This window comes from Piliocolobus tephrosceles, chromosome 1 (assembly GCF_002776525.5).
Source record: "Piliocolobus tephrosceles isolate RC106 chromosome 1, ASM277652v3, whole genome shotgun sequence".
NCBI classification, from domain to species: Eukaryota; Metazoa; Chordata; class Mammalia; order Primates; family Cercopithecidae; genus Piliocolobus; species Piliocolobus tephrosceles.
In genome coordinates, this window is record NC_045434.1 from 95,058,164 (window position 1) to 95,079,032 (window position 20,869).

The 20,869-nt window shown below is 39.4% G+C and overlaps 1 long non-coding RNA gene across 1 annotated transcript; it reads left to right on the forward strand.

Annotated features, from left to right (window-relative positions):
- Positions 1-3,383: 3,383 nt before the first annotated feature.
- Positions 3,384-15,832, forward strand: LOC111543824. Its single transcript, XR_002731961.1, has 3 exons — positions 3,384-4,701; positions 12,438-13,260; positions 13,864-15,832. It is a non-coding gene; the product is annotated as an uncharacterized LOC111543824 (long non-coding RNA).
- The last annotated feature ends 5,037 nt before the right edge of the window (positions 15,833-20,869 follow it).

A 20,869-nucleotide genomic window follows, 5' to 3' on the forward strand; every position in this document is an offset into this window, starting at 1 on the left:
GCAACTTCTTGGATGGAGCCGTAGGCCATTATTCTAAGTGAATTAACTGAGGAATGGAAAACCAAATATTGTATGTTTTCACTTATAAGTGGGAACTAAGCTATGAGGATGAAAGGCTCAAGAATGATATAATAGACTTTGGGGACCCAGGGGAGATGGTTTGGAGGTGGGTGGGGGATAAACAACTATTTATTGGATACAGTGTACACTGCTCGGGTGATGGGTGCACTAAAATTTCAGAATTCACTTCTAAAGAACTTATCCATGTAGCCCAAAACTACCTGTATTCAAAAACTACTGAGCAATAAGAAGAAAAAAAATCCTCAAATTTGCATAGAACCACAAGAGACCTTGAATAGCTATAGCAATCTGGAGTAAAAAGAACAAAGCTGAAGACTTTACACTATCTGACTTCAAAATTTACTACAAAGCTATACTAACCAAAACCGGGTAGTACTCACCTAAAGAGATATACATTGACAAATAGAATAGAACAGATAATCCAGAAGTAAATCTACACATTTACAGCCAACTCATTTTCAAAAAAGCACCAAGAACATATATTTGGGAAATGATGACCTTGATAAATGGTGCTGGAAGAATTGAATATTCATATACAGAAGAATGAAACTAGATTCCCATCATTCGCCATGTACAAAAATCAACTCCGAATGTATTAAGGATTTAAGTGTAAGAACTGAAACTATGAAATTACTGAACCATTAGGGAAACACTCCAGGACATTGCTCTGGGCGTAGATTTTTTGGTAAGGCCTCAGAAGCACAAGTGACTAAAACAAAAATAGATAAATGGGATTTTATGAAGATAAAAAGCTTCTTCACAGCAAAGAAAACAAAGTGAAGAGGCAACCTACAGAAGGAGAGAAAACATTTGCGAACTATCCACCTGACAGGAGATTAATACCAGAATATATAAGGAATACAAATGACTCAAATGTAAAACAAATACATAATCTGATTAAAAATAAATCATAACCTGAATAGATATTTCTCAAAAGAAGACATACAAATCGCCAACAAGTATATGAAAAAACACTCAACATCACTAGTCATCAGGGAAATACAAATCAAAAACACAGTGAGATATTATTTTACCCCAGTTAGAATGGCTATTATCAAAAAGACAAAAAGCAATAAATGACGGCAAGGATGTGGAGAAAGGAAAACACTTGTGCACTGTTGATATGGATGTAAGTTAGCATAGCCACTATGGAGAACAGTATGGAGGTTTTTCAAAAAGCTTAAAAGAGATCTACCATGAGATCCAACAATCCCACTGCCTGGTATATATTCAAAAGAAGGGAAATCAATATACCAAAGAGGCATCTGCACTCTCAAGTTTATTGCAGCACTATTCACAATAGATAATATATGGAATTGTCAACGGAGTGTCAACAGATGAACAGATAATGTGGTATATATCCACAGTAGGATATTATTCATCCATAAGAAAGAATGAAACCCTGTCATTTTCAGTAACACAGATAGAACTGGGGTCATCATATCAAGTAAAATAAATCAGGTGCAGAAAGATAATTATTGCATGTTCTAACTCATATGTGGGAGGTTATAAAGTGGATTTCACTGAGGTAGAGAGTAGAATGGCAGTTACCAGAAGCTGGGAAAGAAAGGGGAATGAGGGAATAAAGAGAAGTTGGTTAATGGACACTAAAATGCAGTCAGACAGAAGGAATAATTTCTAATATTTGATAGTGCAATATAGAAATTATAGCTAACAATAGTTTCATGTATATTTCAAAATAGCTAGAAGAGAAAATTTTCAATGTTTCCAGCATTGAAAAGACAAATGTTTGAAGTGATGGGTATCCCAGTTAACATGATTTGATCATTACATATTGTATACATGCGTCAAAAATCACATGTACCCCAAAGTATATACAACTATGTTGTATTAATAAAAATACAAAATTTCCCTTAAAAAGCTGAAATGGCTAATTAATATCAGAGAAAGTAAACTTTATAGCACAATGAGGGAAAAAGAGGGATATCACCTAATTATGAACAAGTTAACTCACCAACGAGAGACAACAATCTTAAATGTGCATGCACTGAAAACAGTGGTTCAAAAAATGAAGCAAAATCTGACAAAACTTAAAACAGAAACCCACCATTATAGTAAGAGATTTTAACACTTCTTTGAACTGTTAGAGCGAAAATCAGCAGGAATATAGAACTGAATACTACCATCAACCACCTAGACATAATTAATATTAATAAAACACTCCACCTAATAACAGCAAAAGACACATTCTTTTCAATGGCACATGAGAAGTTCACTAAGATATGTCCTATCCTGGGTCACAAAACAAATGTGACAAATTTCAAAGATTTGAAATAATGTAAGCCATATTCTCTGATTATAACGGAATTAGACTACAGCTTTATAACAGAAAGATAACAGAAACATCTCCAAACACTTGGAAATTTTTTTTTTTTTTTTTTGAGACGGAGTCTCGCTCTGTCGCCCAGGCTGGAGTGCAGTCTCCGGATCTCAGCTCACTGCAAGCTCCGCCTCTCCGCCTCCCGGGTTTACGCCATTCTCCTGCCTCAGCCTCCCGTGTAGCTGGGACTACAGGGGCCCGCCACCTCGCCCGGCTAGTTTTTTGTATTTTTTTAGTAGAGACGGGGTTTCACCGTATTAGCCAGGATGGTCTCGATCTCCTGACCTCGTGATCCGCCCGTCTCGGCCTCCCAAAGTGCTGGGATTACAGGCTTGAGACACCGTGCCCGGCCAACACTTAGAAATTATATAAGGTATCTCTAAGCATTCAGTGGTTCAAAGAGGGAGTCTGAAAGGAAGTTACAACATATCTGAGCTAAACGAAAATGAAAATATAATGTATAAAACTAGTGGGATGAAGCTGAATCTGCGCTTAAAGGGAAATTGGTAGGATTAAAGCTTATATTAGATAAGAAATGTCTCATTAGAAATTTAAATTTGCAGATTCTGAATAGAGAAAAAAAATAAAAGTAAAAACCCAGATCAAGTAGAAGAAAGGAAATAGTAGAGATAAGAGCAGAAATAAATGAAACAATAAAAATACCCCATCTCACCACTTCTATTTAACATTGTACTTCAAGTTCTATCAAGTGCAGTAAGGCAAGAAAAAGAGACAAATTTATACAGGTTGGAAAGTGGAGAAAATCCATTGTTATCTCTAGATAACACGTTTCTCTACATAGAAAACCTTCTAGAACCAACAAATGAGCTTAGTAAGATGTACTAGGCCGTTCTTGTGTTGATATGAAGGAATACCTAAGACTGGATAAGTTATAAAGAAAAGAGGTTTAATTGGCTCATGGTTTTGCAAACTTTATAGGAAGCATGGTGCTGGTATCTGCTTCTGCTGTGGCCTTAGGAAGCTTACAATCACGGCAGAAGGTGACAGAGAGCCAGCATGTCACATAACTAGAGCAGGAGCAAGAGAGAGAGAAGGGGAAGGTCCCAAACTAGTTGAGTGAGAAGTCACTTATCACCAAAGGGATGGTACTAAACCATTCATGAGGCATCTGCCACCATGATCTGATCACTTTCCACCAGGCCTCACTTCTAACATAGGGAAAACATTGGATTCTCACATTTAGGAGTCCATTTGAGGTCCTTGAAGGAGTGTGCAAAGAGGAGGATAATCTCTCCAGGCCTCTAAAATGGACTAGAGGGGAGGACAGGGCTGTGGTGGCATGTAGCCCTGTTAAACTTTGTAGCACTGATCATGGACTTGTGTACTCACCTCCAATCTCATATGTCTCCCTTGCCATTCAGTATAAATTGAAAATAGGAAGCATTTTCCCATTCAAATTGGGGCACTTCCTCCATGGATTATTTGGAAAATATTACCGTCTATTATAGTGCATCTCAGTGTCCCCTGGAAAGAAAAATACCTGCTTCTTGCCCACCAGCAAGGCTGAACTTCTGGAACCCTGAAGGGGAAAGAGCCACATTCAGAACATGTACTCGAGCAATTTAGGGAGGAAATGCTGCTCCCTAACTCATCTAGTAGGTGATTATGTCCTCGGGTACTTAGAATCCTTGTTTAACATGTAATCTTCATAGTTTGGGATGATCTCAGTTATAATTCACACACAGTGGCATGACTGGAAGCTGGTGTGTGTGGGTTGTGTGTTTGTGTGTATTTACACATTCATGTGTTTGTAGTGCATGTATGTGTGTCCTTTGAAGAGGCTGGGGATGAGGGATAATAAATTTGTCTGGTTCCCCTCTGATCTCTGGGAATCTGACTACTGCAGGTGGAACTGCAGGCTAAGCTGGGGAGATTGAAGGGAAGAGACAAACCAGACAATTTTTTTTTGTTTGCATTAAAAATTGAGCAAAAAGCAGGTTACCTTGTTTGCCTGAGGAATAGAGGTGGTGATGGGGACAGGTGAGAGAAGAGGATAGTTTTTAATATCTTTTTGTAGGACCAGTTAAATCACCTGAAACTATTCTAACTTTTCCCATGAGACGAATACCAGTTTATTACCAGATAATACACACAATGATAGCTTCTGCTTTCATTTCCTGTAACAAATAATGCGTCTCTTTTTTCTCCAAGTTCCATATGATAAAACAAAGAACCTGCTATGTTGCAAAATAGTGTAACGAGGGACAAGTGAAGAACATCAAAAGGGCCCATGAGCTGGTCTGGACCTAGGAACCGAGGTGAGGAGGAAGATGCCACAAAATGTGGGGAAGCTGAGATGGTGTGTGATGGCTTAGGGAGCTCTGCTACAATGTTCTCACCAATAGGTGCTAGAAACAGCTGAAGTTTAATTATTTCTTTCCTCTCTGTTAAGATTATGAAAATAAAATGAAACCGTTGCATGTGAGGTGCTTGGCAATGGATCTGACACATTCTAGGTCCTTGATCAACTGCCCCAGGGTGTCAGGAGAGGAAGGAGCCAAGGAAAATACCCAGGTTCCTGGATGGGGTCATTTGCCGAGAATGAAAACACAGAAATAGGCTAGAAGGTAAAGATGAACACAGCAGTGAACACACTGAGTGTGAGGTGCCAGTGGAGACATCTAGAAGAGAGCTGAATGCAGGGTCTGATGCTAGGCAGAGGGTGGGGGGTGGAGATACAGACATGGGCAATAGCAGCATGGGAATGATCATTGAAGGCAGGGAAGTAGATGTCCTAGTGAGAATGTAAAATATGAGATGAAAATGGGCTCATGACAAGACCCAGTGCTTGAGGGGAGGGTGGAGGTGCAGAAAGAGGAGGCAGCAAAGGAGCCTGAGAATGGTGGAGGGCAGGATTCAGGAGAGAGTGATATCAGGGAAACCAAGGAAGACAATTCTCAGAAAGAGACAGAGAAAGGAGTCAACAGTGCCAAATGCTGGGCGGTTCCTGGTCACCTGGTGGAGTTCTCAGGGGTACTTGCTGGTGGAGGAAGTCCGAGGAGTGAGGAGGGTCTTGGAGCAAGTGTAGAAGTGCAGCTGTGACATGGAAGAGGAAGAAACAGGAGATAGTTGCAGGGTGAGGTTAAGGGGATGCTGAGAGGGGAAGTCCTGAGAATGTTTAAGGGCTGCAGCAAAGGAGTGAGCAAGGTCCATGGAACACACCAGAGAAAGGGGAACTGCATTAGAGATCGGTGGTCCTGAAACAGTGGGAGGAAAAGGGACTTGAACTACAAGAGAAGGCACTCACTTTGGACAACAGGAGCACACTGCTTTGTGTGGGGACAGGAGAGAATTAGGACAGATTAATATAAAGGCAGGTAAGCAGGAAGTGTGCTGGTAAGAACTTGAATATATTACTTTCTACTGTTCATTTTTCTCTGAAAAATGTGAGGTTCTGTCATTTGCCATGAGTGATAAGGTAGGTTGGTGTCTTAGTCTGCTCAGGCTGCCATGACAGAACACCATAGACTGGAGGTTGGACATCCAAGATCAGGGAGCCAGCATGGTTGGGTTCTGGTGAGGTCTCTCTTTCTGGCTTGCAGATGGCTGCCTTCTCACTGTGTGCTCACAAGGTGGCTAGAGAGTGATGGGGGTGGGTGGGGGGGGGTGGAGAGAGAAAGAGAGAGAGAGAGAGGTTGATATATTCATCTTATTGTAGAACACTAATCCCATCATAAAGACTCCACCCTTGTGATCTCATCTAACCTAGTTACTTCCCAAAGTTCTGATCTCCAAACACCGTCACATTGGGCTTTAGGGATCCAACATAAGAATTTTGGGAGGGGAGGGTAACACAATTCAGTCCATAGCAGATGGAAGATTAAGAGAATGTGAGAGGCAGTCAGCAGAATGATGAAAGTGTGGGCTCTGGATTCAAACTACCTGGATTTAAATCCTGGTTCTGATACTTCCCAGCTGTGAGGACTTGAGAAATGACTTAGTCTTTCCATGTCTCTTCCTTTATAATCTGTAAACGGGGATGGTGACATCTATCTCACAGAGTGCTTATGAGGATTAGATGAGTTAAGACCTGCAGAATGCTTTGGAGAGTCTTGGCTCATAGGGAGCACTCAGTATGTGCTAGCAATTATTAGTTTATATTATCTTTAGCTGTCATGCACTTAACTGATTGTTCAATGGTGTTAACATTTTACTGTGCTTAGGTATTGTGAATTTGTGATAGGTCATCCAGAAGACTGGTGATTCTGTTAGGCAGTGTGAGTGTTGTGCAGAGGTTGGATCAATACAAGGTTCATGATTTGCTAACTAGGTAAGACCTGGTGGTAGTGAAACAGAGTTATTTAGGAGCCTGGTTGGAATGTTCGATGTGCTTATCCATGGGATTTTAGCAGGGTAGTAAAAGAGGTATGGTAGATATGGTGAGCAGGTACTCAATGGAGTTCCTCTACCCTGGAGACAGTAAAGCAAATCCCACATTTACCAGGTTCTGTGGCAGCTGGGGCTCTGAATGTGATTTAAGCTTCATTGTCAGAGGTGGGATTGGAGGTTGGAAGTGAGGCAGAAGTCACCCTTTTGCTTTTTCTGGCCTTCTGTGTCAAGGACAGTGATGGTGTCACTGGATTTTCTGCCATAGCAGAGGCCCACATGTGTCTCTCTATATCTGTGAGTATTGGGAGAAAAGGTGTTGGTCTTTGATTTTTCTTGAATCAATGTGCATATAGAAGGTATGGCATGGCTCTGCAGCCAGCAGTGCTGGTGGTGACTTCCTGACCCTGAATCAGAGCTGGTTATTTGCAGCCAGGTATCCTAGTTGATGCACGTATGGGTGCTGATGCCATGCAGGGTGAGTACAGGAATTTGGCTAGAGAAAATGTCTGAGTTTGATTTTGGTGAGAAATGACCAGGAGGTTGGGAGATAGATGACTGTAATAAGAAGGTGTAGAGTGTGATATAGTCAGGTATATCCTCAAAGGAGTGAGTATCAAACATTTTGTGGAGAAACTGTGATCTGGATACAACAGAGAAGAGTAAAGAAGGCTTGACTACCTCTCTATCCTAAAATATGTAAGTGTGAAAAAATGGTTGACAATCTTTTGAGAAGTTCAAGCGAGAGAGGAAGAGACAATCTCCAGTTAAGGATAACCCTTTCTACATTTGTTTACAAAAATAATTTTGTGCATTGTATCTTTTTTTCTTCAGTTATGTTTTACATTTTGTTGTAATATATTATGTATTTTAATATGTTGACCTTAAATTCAGGACAGTTAAATGAGTTCTGTTATTTAAATATTATATATTGTTGTAGGGAGACCCCCTGAAACTATTGCTATAGAATAAAATATGAAATGCTCCTGATTATTGTAAATACAAAATTGCATGCAGAATTGTGTAAAGACAATGCCAAGTTGGACTGCCAGAATGAGCCAACAGCATGAGATGTGCTTCCCCCTGCAGAGAGCCTATGAATGGACGTGCAGTCAGGGAGGTTTCACATCACCAGGATTCCTATCCCAGAAAAGCAGATGTTCATAGCTCTGGTAATGGAATGCGATCCTTGTGGAGAGCCTATAAATAGATGCATGGGGGGCGCCTGTCTATATGGATAAGATAGGGCTATAAATGCCCTCATCTTGCCGTGACTCCTCTAGGCCTCTTTAGAGTTAAGGCATACTCCCTTCTGAGAAATTCTGGTCTAACCCGCTGTCTAACTTCACGTTCTGTTTCTATGAATTGTTTGCAACCAGCTTTTGCTGCAACTGTTACTGCTGATTAGTATCTTGCTAATCATAGGTTATGGAAAGACTGTGTTCCTCTTTTAAGGCTCTGTTAGAAATTACTGATGCACACACTATATTGTAAATTCTTACCTCTGTATACTGTACTTTTTCATACAGATGTTATGTTAAAGAATTACTTCATCCCCACGTGACCATCTCACCTCATAATCAAATGACCCTAAATCCCTCACTAACCTACCCCGACTCTCACTAAACTTAATAATAAATGCTGGCGTATCCAGTGCATTGTTGGCACCGCGACACCAGAAGGCGGTGACTCCCCTGGACCCAGCTTTCATTGTCTTGTGTGTGTCTATTATTTCTCAATCTGCCGATCCACCTGGGAACAAAAAGAGCCCCTTTGCATTGCGGGCTGCTGGCCAGATCCTGCAATATATTATATTATTAATGTTTATATTAAGCTGATATTAATACAATCCAGGTATGTATAAATTAATATGTCAATTGTAATCCCTAGGAAAACCACTTAGAAAATAACTGCAAAATATAGAGTATAAGAAGGGACCTAAAATGACACCATACAAAATAATTGTTTGATATGAAAAAGGTGACAATGTAGGAATAAAGAATTATAATAATTATAAACATACATACATACAACTAACAAAAGAACCTTAAAAGATGAAGCAAAAACTAACAGAATTGAAAGTATGAATAGATAATTCAACAATAGCAATTAAAGACTTTAATAAAACAATTTCAATAATGGCTAGAAAATCTATTCGGAAAATAGAAGACAATAGAATACCCTAAACCACGTAGACCTAACAAGTTTTTTGGACAGTTCATCTTCCTTCTTTTGAACCGCTTGTTCGTTATTGAGCTAATCACACATTCTTTTCAACTGTACCTGGAATGTTCTTTCAAAAAGACAACATATTAGGTCATAAAGCTTTATTTCATAAACTTCAATAAACTTAAAAAGGTGAAATCATACGAAGTATGTTCTCCAAAGCCAGTGGAATGAACTTAGAAATCAGTAACAATAAGACATTTGGAAAAATCACACATTTATGAAAATTTAAAAATGCACTCTTCAACAACTAAAGTGTTAAAGAGGAAATAACAGTGGAATTAGAAAATACTTTGAGATGAAAAAGTCTGAAAACACAACATACCAAAACTTATAGGATATATTGAAAGCAGTATGCAGAGGGCAGCTTATAGCTATTAATGCCTATGTTAAACAAAAAGAAAGATCTTAGATCGATTACTTAACCTTCCAACTTAAGAATCTAGAAAAAGAATAGCAAACCAAACCCAAAGCAAGCAGAAGGAAGAAAATAATAAAGATTAAATATTGCATTGTATGCATATACTACATTTTGTCATTCATTAGATGATGAACATTTCAGTTATTTTCACCTTGTTTATTATGAATAATGTCATGTTTTTATATAAATATGTTTTCAATTTTGTTGGAAGCTTACCTGGGAGTGGAATTGCTTGGTCATGTGTAAGCTATGTGATTAACATTTTGAGAAACTGCCAAATTGCTTTCCAATGTGGCTGCACCATTTCACATTCCCTCCAGCAATAAATGAGGGTTCTGATTTTTCCACATGCTTGTCAGCATTTGGTATTGTGTGACTTTTAAATTATAATATCATGGTAGATATAAAGAAGTATCTCATTGTGACTTTGATTTTCATTTATTTACTAACTAATAATGTGAAATATTTTTCCACATCATTTGAGATATGTCTATTCAAATTATTTACTCATTAAAAATACTGAGTTATTTGTGTTCTTATCATTTAGGTATAAGAGCTCTGTATATTTTCTGGATAGTAGACTCTTATAAGGTATACGATTTGCAAATATTTTTTTCCATTTCCGGGGTCATCATTCACTTTCTTGATAATGTTCTTTGCTGCATAAAAGTTTTTAATTTTGTTGAAGTCCAATTTATGTGTTTTTTTCTTTGGTTGTTTGTGTTTTAGATATCATATCTAAGAAATTACTGCCTAATAAGCAAATAATTTCATTCATGAATGTTTTCAGCTATGTTTTTCTTAGAGTATTTTAGTTTTAGCTCTTACAATCTAGTCTTTGATACATTTTGAACTAATTTTTGTTTATGGTATGAGGTATGTTGTATTTTCAAGGTTTTTTTTTTTTTTTAAATCTTAAAGTATTTTCTAATTCCACTGTGATTTCTTCTTTGACACTTTGGTTGTTGAAGAGTACCTTTTTAAGTTTTCACAGATTTGTGATTTTCCCAAACTTATTATCATTATTGATTTCTAATTTCATCCCATTGAATTGTTCTGGCACCCTTGTTGAAAATCAATTGTATATTGATGGGTGGATTTATTTCTGAACTTTAAATTTTATTCCCATGATCAATCCTCGTGTCAGTACTACATCATCTTGATTATTTTAGCTTTCCGTTAAGATATGAAATTGTGAAGTGTGTCTTCTGTCTCTATTCACATGTTTATGTGGGCATAAAGGAAGTCTAAAAGTTGAAACAGTTAACAGTGGTTATTTTCTGAGGTCTGTTTTTTTTTAAATTTATTTTGTGTCATCAGATTCTCTGTAATACTTATCAGAAAAAGAGATTATCTATTATAGTTTTTTAGCACTCAAGTGACATGCTCAGTGCTGTGCTCCAAATAGATAAAGCCACATTATGCCAACAAGAGGCTTGCCATCTTGGTAACTAGTTATAGTTTTTATGTTCTTGCTCCTCTTTTTGCATTCTATTTGTGTTGAAACAACCCCTTCAGGATCTTTACCGAAACCACTCATAATCATCTCTGGATCTGTGTAGACAGTACAGGCAAAGTGAAATTTTGGTCTAACTGATCCAAATGAACAATCCTTTGAATTGCTCAACCCTGGCTGTTCATTAGACCACACGCAGAGCTTTTAAAAACACAAATGTCTGGACCCTATCCCCAAACTGCGGATGATCTGTGTTTCTTAAAAAGTCAATATGTAATTCTCATGCATAATTGCACTTGAGAACTCAAACATGTGGTTTTTGTGGAATCTTCATAAAATTCAAATGGGAATGTATATGGCCAGCAGAGGCTGACAGCTTGTCTTCCAAGACAATCCTCAGCATGTCCTCAGTGTACAGCACAATAATTAATGGCTGGGGAAGTAATGAATGAATGATGAGGTCCCACAGTTTGGCCTTATCATGGTGTGTTCACCAAGGTTCTGAGTCTGACCCTCAGACCCTGAGACTGAGACTAGTGGCTTCATGCTTCATCAAATACTGTCCAAAGCTGACCTGTCTTGGGGATGCAAAATCTTGCTAACAGATGTGATAAACTCTGAGTAGATGAGTCCAGAATGCATATTTATTAATTGACAGTAAGAAGTATACTTGTCAGTTGGACTGGATATTTCTGTTACCCTAATCAGTGCATCCTCTTTCCAAAGACAGACCACATGGGAAACCAAGACATCCATAAGTTGCTTGGGGAGCTGGGAGTCAGAGCTAGTGAGCAGATGCTGCTAGTGTGGATTCTGCCAACAATCTGGAGTCTGAGCTTTTCTTGTACGTTGTAGGACTTACTAGATCAGGGCAATAGGACTTACTGGATCAGTGCAAAATAATCTCCTCTAGCTTAACAGGGCACTTTATTTGTCTCTGTCACGTACCTTTCTTTGTGCTTCATTTCTTATTACCTTTCTGATTGACATATTGTTTCTTAGGTCATGTGAGATTAAGTCTTACCCTTAAGAAGTCTTACCCTTAAGAGATTAAGTCTTACCCTTATAGAATTTCTATACCTCTCCTGTGATCTAGGTACACAGAATTACATTTAACTGCTAAAACACAAAGAAACAAAACCACCCAGCCTTATTTCCCTTACTTCCAAATTCTTAGCAAAGGGAGTAGAAGAGGACATCCCTCAATATACCACATACCACATAGTAACTGCTGAATCACCAAACTGCATTGGTAAACAGACCCAATGAGGAAAACTGTGAACTGGTGAATGGGATTCTGTAGCTCTCAAGGTTAGAATCTTCACTAAATTTATCACTTAGCCTTTGACCAAGCTGCTCTCACATATGAAATAGCCAAACAACAACAAGAAAAAACTCTAAGAGATATAATATATAATTAACATCTATTTAATGTAAAATATTCACTAAATGCACAATTTCTGGAAAAATGTAAATTACTTAAATTGGTTTACATGTGTGTATAAAACTGGAAAAACAAACACAGGAAATACTGTAAAACTTATATTAGTCTTTTCTCTTTCAAGGGCTTAAGGACCAAATCCTACTGACAGTGGATTCACTCAAACTTATAATGAACAGATCATTTTTGTAATAACAAATACAATGTACACCTTGGCAGAAGATAGAAAGCTTTCATTTATGGTTCAGAAAACTTGGTGAACAAGGAATAAAGTCCCACCCAATTGTCAAGGCTGCTTGGGTAGTTCTTACTTCCCTTCTGCTGGAAATTTTTTCCTGGTGAGTTCCACTCCCAGCTTCCCAAGGAGCCTGAGGAGCACAAGGCTTTTTGCAAGTATCGTCCATGGTAATGGGAATAAGAGTGAAGCTCCAGTCCCTACTGGGTCAGACACAGAGCAGGGAGAGAGAGGTGACTGGGTGACTGGGTCCTGGGGCTGCCATGCTTCCTGCAGGGGACTAGCTCAGTGCCAGGCACTCTGCTCCACCTGGTGGTTTGTGGCTGGGAATAAGCCTACGTGATTTTTGTCAAAGAGAGTTATCTAGAATCTAAGAATGTGCTGTTGGAAGGAAACTTACCATAAAGTCCTGCCCCCCTCATGCACTTATAACACCTTACCATAAAGTCCTGCCCCTGTCTGCACTTATAATACCTCTATCAAGTGGCTATGGCTGTGCTTATGCCCCACCAGTGACAGGGGCCTCAGTGTGTCCTAAGGCTTCCATTCCATTTTTGTATGACTCTGACCATAGAAAGCTCTTCTCTAATATTATGAGTTAAAACTTGCCTTTCTCTAACTTCTTCATGTTTCCCAGTTGAAATCACTGGCTACAAATGTGACTCCTCACACACTCAGTGACTGTTCAAGTAGGATTCAGAGCAAAGCAGAGGTAAGTGCCTAGTATAGCTGTTCTTTTCCTAAAACCCCTGATTCCATCCCTTCCCCGGATAGTTTCCTGGGGCATATGCAAATTTTTACTATTGGTGGGTCTTCCCAGCTGGCATTTATTGTCCAGAGGTGGCAAGGTTGGCATGGGATGGCCCCACAACTCCCCTTCCCCCAATCTCCAGGAAAAGAAGTGTCTTCTGAGCTGAGCATGCTCACCTTGCTTGGCACTTTTTTGAGCTCAACATAGTTCCCCAAGTTTCTTGGTGGCAGTTTTCTGGTCCACATAATTGCTGACCACACAAGTGAGGCTGGCATTGCACTGGCTTGGGGGCAGGCTCACCGCCAGAGTCCATGGGTTGGGGGGCTGGTCCTAGTGTCCCTCTCTGCTCCAGCTCCCTGGGGAGGCCCTGGCTCTCTCAGGTCACATTCAGGTCCTCTGTGGTCCCTGGATCCCTACACTCCATGGTGACATAGCACCAGCCTTGTATAATGGAATATGACTGAGCCAGGATCTGGAGGAGGGGCACAGACTCTGGGGAAGGAGGGAATAAAATAATAATTATTTTTATTCTAAGGCATGTTCTTCATTGATTATCTAATTTAGTTTCAGAGCACCTTGCTGAGCAGGCAAGATATTTCACAGCCAAAGAAACCAGGATTCGAAGAAGTAAAATAGTTTGCCCAAAGTCATATCCTGAGAAAGTGGTACAGAACCCCAGATTTAGAGAAGGTGTATCAGCCAAAGTCTCGTAGCTTCCTCCACCACTTGTGTGTCCGCTGCCTGTACTAGATGCAGCTGAATCCACATTCATTGTCCTTCAAATGCCTCATCAGATCCTTTACAGTCCCCAGAGAACTTGGAGGGTACAATAAAACCTCTTGGGAAAATGCCTTCCACTGAAGAATTTGCAAAGCTAGTTCTGAAAACCGGGTTTGAGACTCTTAAGGTCTCATTTATATTGAAGGCATAAAAACTTAGGATTTGGAGATCATGGGAAGAAAAGTTCTTTGGAAAGAGCTATGCTGTGAGTTCCCTCCACACCCCATGAGTACCTACCCTTCACCTCAATCCTGGTGAGAGGGGCATCAATGAGACCATTCAGAGAGCTCAATGTGTGTCCCCTGCAGGGGGATGCACTGCACAGGTGCCTGACTCACATCTGAGAAACTCGAGTGGGAGATGCTGCTGAAACAGCCTATGGCCGCAGAGTCAGGACCACCAGTGGGGAAACTACATCCCCATTGAGGAGTCAAGTGAACCTGCCTTTCATCTGCTGGACATGGGACCTTAAAAGAATTGTTCAAGAGGGTCACTTGAAGGAGCAATAGAACCCTAGTAGGAAGAGTCTGTATGGAAATGGACCAGCCAGGAAACAGGGGCCAAAGAGAGAGTCATCAATGGTCACCCTGAGAGTGCGTTGTGAATGACAAAGTAGGATACAGATCCCCAGCATGGGTGAAAAAGGCTATCTATCCAGAGAAGCTGTGAAAATGCCCTGGGGGAGAAATAATTCACCTGGACACTATCAAGCCCAGAGAAACAACGATGACCACATAGAAGGCCTTTGTGGAAGGCCTTTCCCATCTCTTTCATCTCCATCCTCTTTACTGCTTCTCCCTGCCTGTCCTCATGGAGTTGGGGGAAGGAAGTCCAATTTTTGGCTCTTCTGTCACCTTTGTAGGTGTTTACAGGGAATTTTGTCCTCGTCTTTGGGTATCACTCTCCACATCTGCTGCTGATGGGACTGGTCCTGCTTGGCAGGGACTGGGGTGGGCAGGTGCTGCTGACACCTGTGGTTCCTGCCACGGCCTCTGTAATGAGGTCCATGCACTCTGACCTTCCTTATTTTAGCTTAGGCATCTTCTGGCCCACGACCCCTCTCAGTAATTCATTTCTCTATAGAGGCCCAAGAGAACTTCAGAATCTCCCAGCATCATGCACAGGCTGAGGAGAAATTGTTGCACTTCTAGAGGCCCTTGTTCTTCTGAAACATACCATGCCCCAATTTCTGCTCAACAGGGCCCCCTGGGAGGAGGCCCTGCCCTCCCTTGTCAAAGGTAAGTGGGACCTAATCCCCTTGCCTTTGTTTTTCCTGTCAACCTATCTGGAGATCCTATCACCTGGCCTGCTCTGTTCCCTTCTGCCCCACAGCCCCCTCTGTTGAGCCCTAGGAAATGGTGGCATCAAGCCCCTTCTAAATCATAATCAGAGTCTCAACTTTAGCATTTCTTCAATGCTTACTTAGATCCAGAATGTTATACATAGATGGTGGAAAATTACTCACATATCTTACCTGGCATCTTTTTAGTTTGTGACTTGGAAGAACTCTATCCTCTGAATCTACAATCTTTAGTTTGGAACACACAAATCTATTTTTTTTCTGTCAATAAAATTTAGTTCTTGCCCATTTTGGCAGTCAAAAGGTGAACACTGAGTTCTGCATTCTCAGTAGGGTCTAACCTCTGCCTGAAGTAATGGCTGCCTACATCCCAAATGTTGGACGTTTGTGGACAACAAGAATTACAGAAATGGAAAAGATACTTTGGAAACTTCCAGAGAAGAAGGCACTTGAACTGACTCAGTAAGCCCCTCCTAACACTCTGACCACACAATAGTGCTTGATAAAAACATAACAAAAATATTTTAATTATGTAACTTAGGTTCAGGAAAACTCCAGGTACAGAAACAAGAGGGAACTCAATGCTAAGGGGGTGAGTGGGATTTGAAGTTCTGGAGACCCAAGAAGTTATCAGAACCAGAAGCAGACCTTAGAGGCCCATGTTTTATATCCCTACATGAGAATGAAGTCTAGGCTGTGTTTGTGCTTGTAGTGAAGCTGTGCAAAGCCAGATGAGAGGTTGGGGTGGGAGAATGAGTCTGTCTTCTCATTTGGGAAACCAGGTTGGGGAATGCCACCTGTCCTGTCTTAAAGATGGAATCTGTGAGAAATTGGAATCCAATCCTGCACAGTGAATGAGTGTGGACATCAATTTTCACTTTGTGCTAGAACTTTGAGCCCAGAAGCTACCTTAAAAATAGATGAAAGCTATAGGACCCCAGCAGGGTAAACAATAAAACCATGAAAAGACTTCCGCAGCTCAGGACACGGTGTAGGCTCTTGTAAAGAACAATCACTGCTGAAGATATAACAGTAAAAAGTTACCAACATATTAGGAAATGCACAGCTTCTGATAGAGAGTTAGCAAAGGCCACTAACCAGAAGTCTGTCTGGGAACCACAGTTAACAGAGAAATTTGCAACAGAGCTTCAGAAAACTATGCTTAAACTCTAGAAAGAGCTAAAGGGAGAAGTCAAGCCTGTAATACAAAACAAAATATTTTGAAGAAAAAGCAGGCAAGAAGGAATGAGAAGGAAGAATCTTAAGCAAAGAAACAGGTAAAAGACATTTGCAAATATTAAAAAGTATTGATGGCAAATATATATCTATATAGTCAGATAATATTTCAAATTTACTTAGTAGGGAAGTAAATCCAGGGAGTCACAACTTGGGAGCCTCTGCGTATCAGAAGTGGACCTCCATTGAATGAGAATATCTCACTAAGGGTCACAGTGGAATCAGGTGCCTTCAGGAACCACTGGGGCAGGAGATGTTCTATCCCCAGTGATGGAAGCAGAAGGCTTGGTTAGCCCCAGACACCTTCTCTAGACCTGAGCTCCTCACTTTTCCCAGGGGTCTTTAGTCATTTCTTATACACCTTGTTTTCTTGGAAACATTTATTGTATCATAAATATTATATTATTAATTTTCTGTTTTTTAAAATTTTTGATTGGTCTAACTCAGATCTTCATTTGGCACTGGTTTTGCCTATGACTGGGTCAGCTATCAACCTGAATAAATATATTACACACTATAGACAAAGATAAAATTGTACAGTAAACAGAGGTAGAAAAGACAGATTATCTACAAAAGAATGAAAGGAAAACTATAACACAGCAGGAATATATAATGTACAATGTCATCAAACATTATACATTCAATTCACTTAATCTTTGAATTATCTATTTAATGGAACTATACTCAACAAGGATAAAATAAAGAGATTTCCAGGCAAATTAAAACTGGGAATGCACACCACCATTAGACAAGCACTAAAGAACTTCATGATGAAGAAAAATGATCCTAGAAGGAAAGTTTGAAAAGGGACAAGAAGTACTGTGCAGAGAAATTGGCAAACAGGGAATAAATCTGAACACTGATTTCATAAAAAATAGTAATTTATAATTGTGGTAGTGGAAATATAGAAAAATAATATTGAATGAGACAAGAGGAAGATGAGAAGTTTGAAAGTGCTCCAAAGTCTTTTTATTTTTAGGAAGTGGATATAAAGAGATATTTATATAGGCTTTGTGTTACAGATACATATGAAAATTTCAGGTCAAATCTCTACATGAATGGAAATGCGGTGTATAAATTCCAAAAACGTAGAGAAAAAATAGAATAAAGATTTAAGCTTAATTACATGAAGGAAAGTAGAAAAGAAAATAGGTAAAACACAACAAATAGAAGGAAATAATAGGTGATAGAAATAATTCCATATACATCAGCAGTCACAATACCTTAAATGGGAAAAACCTCACCAATTAGACACCAGAAATGAAGAGATTTGAGAGAAAGGTAAATTCAGCTAGTGTTTATAAGAGACATGATAGAGTGAAAGGAGATTGTCTGAGTTCATTTGGGCTGCAATAATAAAATACCATAGACTGGGTGGCTTATAAACAACAGAAATTTATTTTTCACAGTTGGAGGCTGGGAAGTCTAAGATCAAAGCACCCACAGATTCAGTGTCTGGTGAGGACTTGCTTTCTGTTTCATAGATGGTACTTTCTCACTATGTCCTTATATGGTGAAGGGGGTAACTAGTTCTTTAGTGTCTCTTTTATAAGGGCACTAACCCCATTCATGAGATCTCTGCATGACCTAATCACCTCCCAAAGATCCTACCTCCTATTACCATCAACTTAGGAGTTGAGTTTCAATGTATGAATTCGGAGAGGACGCATATATTTAGACAATAGCATGGGTCATACAGTAATTCTTCATCTACTAGCAATGTGTAACAACACTTTCAATAACATAGCCTTATAATATATAACACAAAATTGACAGAACTGCAAGAACTGAAAAACAAATCTATTTTCATAGTAAGAGATCTTAACAGGAATCTCAGTAATTGGAAAATACAGATAAAAATATATAAGGAGAAAAATTCTAATTTGATTTAATAGGTAAATACCAAACCTAACACTCAATAATTAAAGGAAGGATTTTATTTTCAGGTACAAATGGAACATTTATAAACGTTGACTATCACTACTAGTAGCGCACAAAGCAAATTTTAATGAATATTATAGAGTACTCTTTTTCTTTTCCAACTATAATGCAAGTTGTTTCCTGCCTGTAGGGATAAAGTTTCATATATCATCTGTGTCCTCCACAGTCTCTATAGCACAATTATGGACACCCAATAAATATCTGATAATTTTGCAATATGAAAGGGCAAATTTAGAGAGATTTAGCAAAGATCCAGAAGTCTTGATATTTTTTGGAGTCTGTTGATAATCATTCCACTCTTAATGCACTAGCAGAAAGAAGAACTCAAGATAACACTAGAATCTGTCTGGAATAGACCCCTGCTGCCCACTTAGAGGAAAAAAGGAACTAAGGTGCAAGCAATGTCCCTACTCTACCCTCCTCTTTTTGTCTCCAATATCCCCTTTACAAACATTTACTCTGCACACATATTTGGGATCTCAGGTTCAGTTTTCCGACCGTGTGAGCCATAGTATCTATCTTGCACCAGAAGGACCCTGAAACTTCACTCCACATGGCGCTGATCTGGAACTTCGGGGAGCTACTCCAGCGTGATCCCAGGGTCTGGCCATCTCTGAAGAAGCAGAACTGGAGCTGGACATCTGACCTCTCTAGAGAGAGCTGGGTCTCACAGGTCAGGGTCACTGGGCTCCCACTGATGGGTTGATGGGCTGGGAGGAGCTGGCTCTCAGTACTGGATGTGAAAACAGCTCTAGAGAGAAGAATCACAATAGTCCCAGAGCAATGAGGCTGAGATGTGCTCTGGAGAAAAACACACTTCAAGCAGCAGCACATCCAAAAGCAGGCAAAGAAATGGATGCCATTGATCCCTGACTTCCTTCAGCCCAAAGCACTACTGTACTTCTTTTGGTCCTTGCAGGAATATACCCTGAGGTTTAATGGTATTACAGACCACCCTTTTCCTCCTGTTCTACCTCTATGTCCCCAGGGAGTCTCCATATGACCAACTCACTTCACAAAATAATCAAGGCTTTACCTTGGACTTGGATTTTGACTATGTTGGAAGAAACAGGGAAATTACTTCCGTTAAATCCAGTACAGTGATATGCACCATTGTCCTTGAGACTTGCATGATGAATATGGAAGTCAGAGATTTTTTAAGGAATGGCAGGATGTTACCATTCTTGTACATAGTATTCAGTGCTACCTCCGCCTTTGCCCGGCACCTCAGAACCACTTCAAACACAGAAAGTGGAGCTTGCAGGATCAGCGAAGCTATGAGAAACACAACAGCAGTTATTTGGTTCATCTCATCATTTCCCTTTTCCTCTCATTGTTTTTCCAAATAGACTGTATTTCAAAAAATGGGTTGGGAAAAAGGATTATTACAATAATTATAATTTCTTTTTTTTCTGTTTAAACATATGAGCTTTGAGAAAAGTTCAAAAGCAAAAAGTTGAAAGGTAAAAATTACCTAATGTCTCACCAGCCACATTTTGGCATATGTTTTTCCAGTTTTCTTTTCCATCTTCATATACTTGACAGTCTATGTGTATGTTTTATGGAATAGGAATTATAATTATAGATTTGATAACTTGTTTTTCAATTAGTATATTACGAAAACTTTTCTATGTTATTAATATCATTCCTGAATCTGACTTTCAGTGGCCACAAAATGTTCCCTAAATGGCCAAAATGTAATTTATTTAATGAGCCTTATTCTTGACAATTTAGGGTCTGCAATTTTCAGGAATGTACATCTATGATTGTTTCACAAGGCAAATTCTTAAGAGAGAGATTGTTAAGTCAAAGAGCATAAGCATTTTATTTGTTCCTTGCTACCACACTGCTTCTTTTTTCACTAAATTAAAGGACTTTAGGATGAGGTGGTTTCAATTTCAAAACAGGTGGTTTTAGGGCAAAAAAGGAAAAGTCTCTTCCTTTATCTCTCATTCTCTCTCTACTTCTCCATCATCATCTCTCTCTCTCTCTCTGTCTCTTTCTTTCTCTAAATAGAAAATAAAACTCCTGCTACTTATTATTGCAAACAAATAATGTGGCTTAAAACTATACATAGATCCAGGAACCTTCAAATAAATTACTCTTCAAATATTCTTTCACTAAAGCAGCTTGCAAAAATAAAATTCCTGGGCCTTACTCTTCTAGCATTTTACTCAGTAAATATAGGGTAGGTCCTGAGTATCTGCATGATTAATAAACTGCTCCGGATATGTGACTCAAATTGAAAGAACCATGAGTTTAGAGACATTAATGCTGTCAGTAGAAACTGCAATGTTTGCACGGTTCATTCAT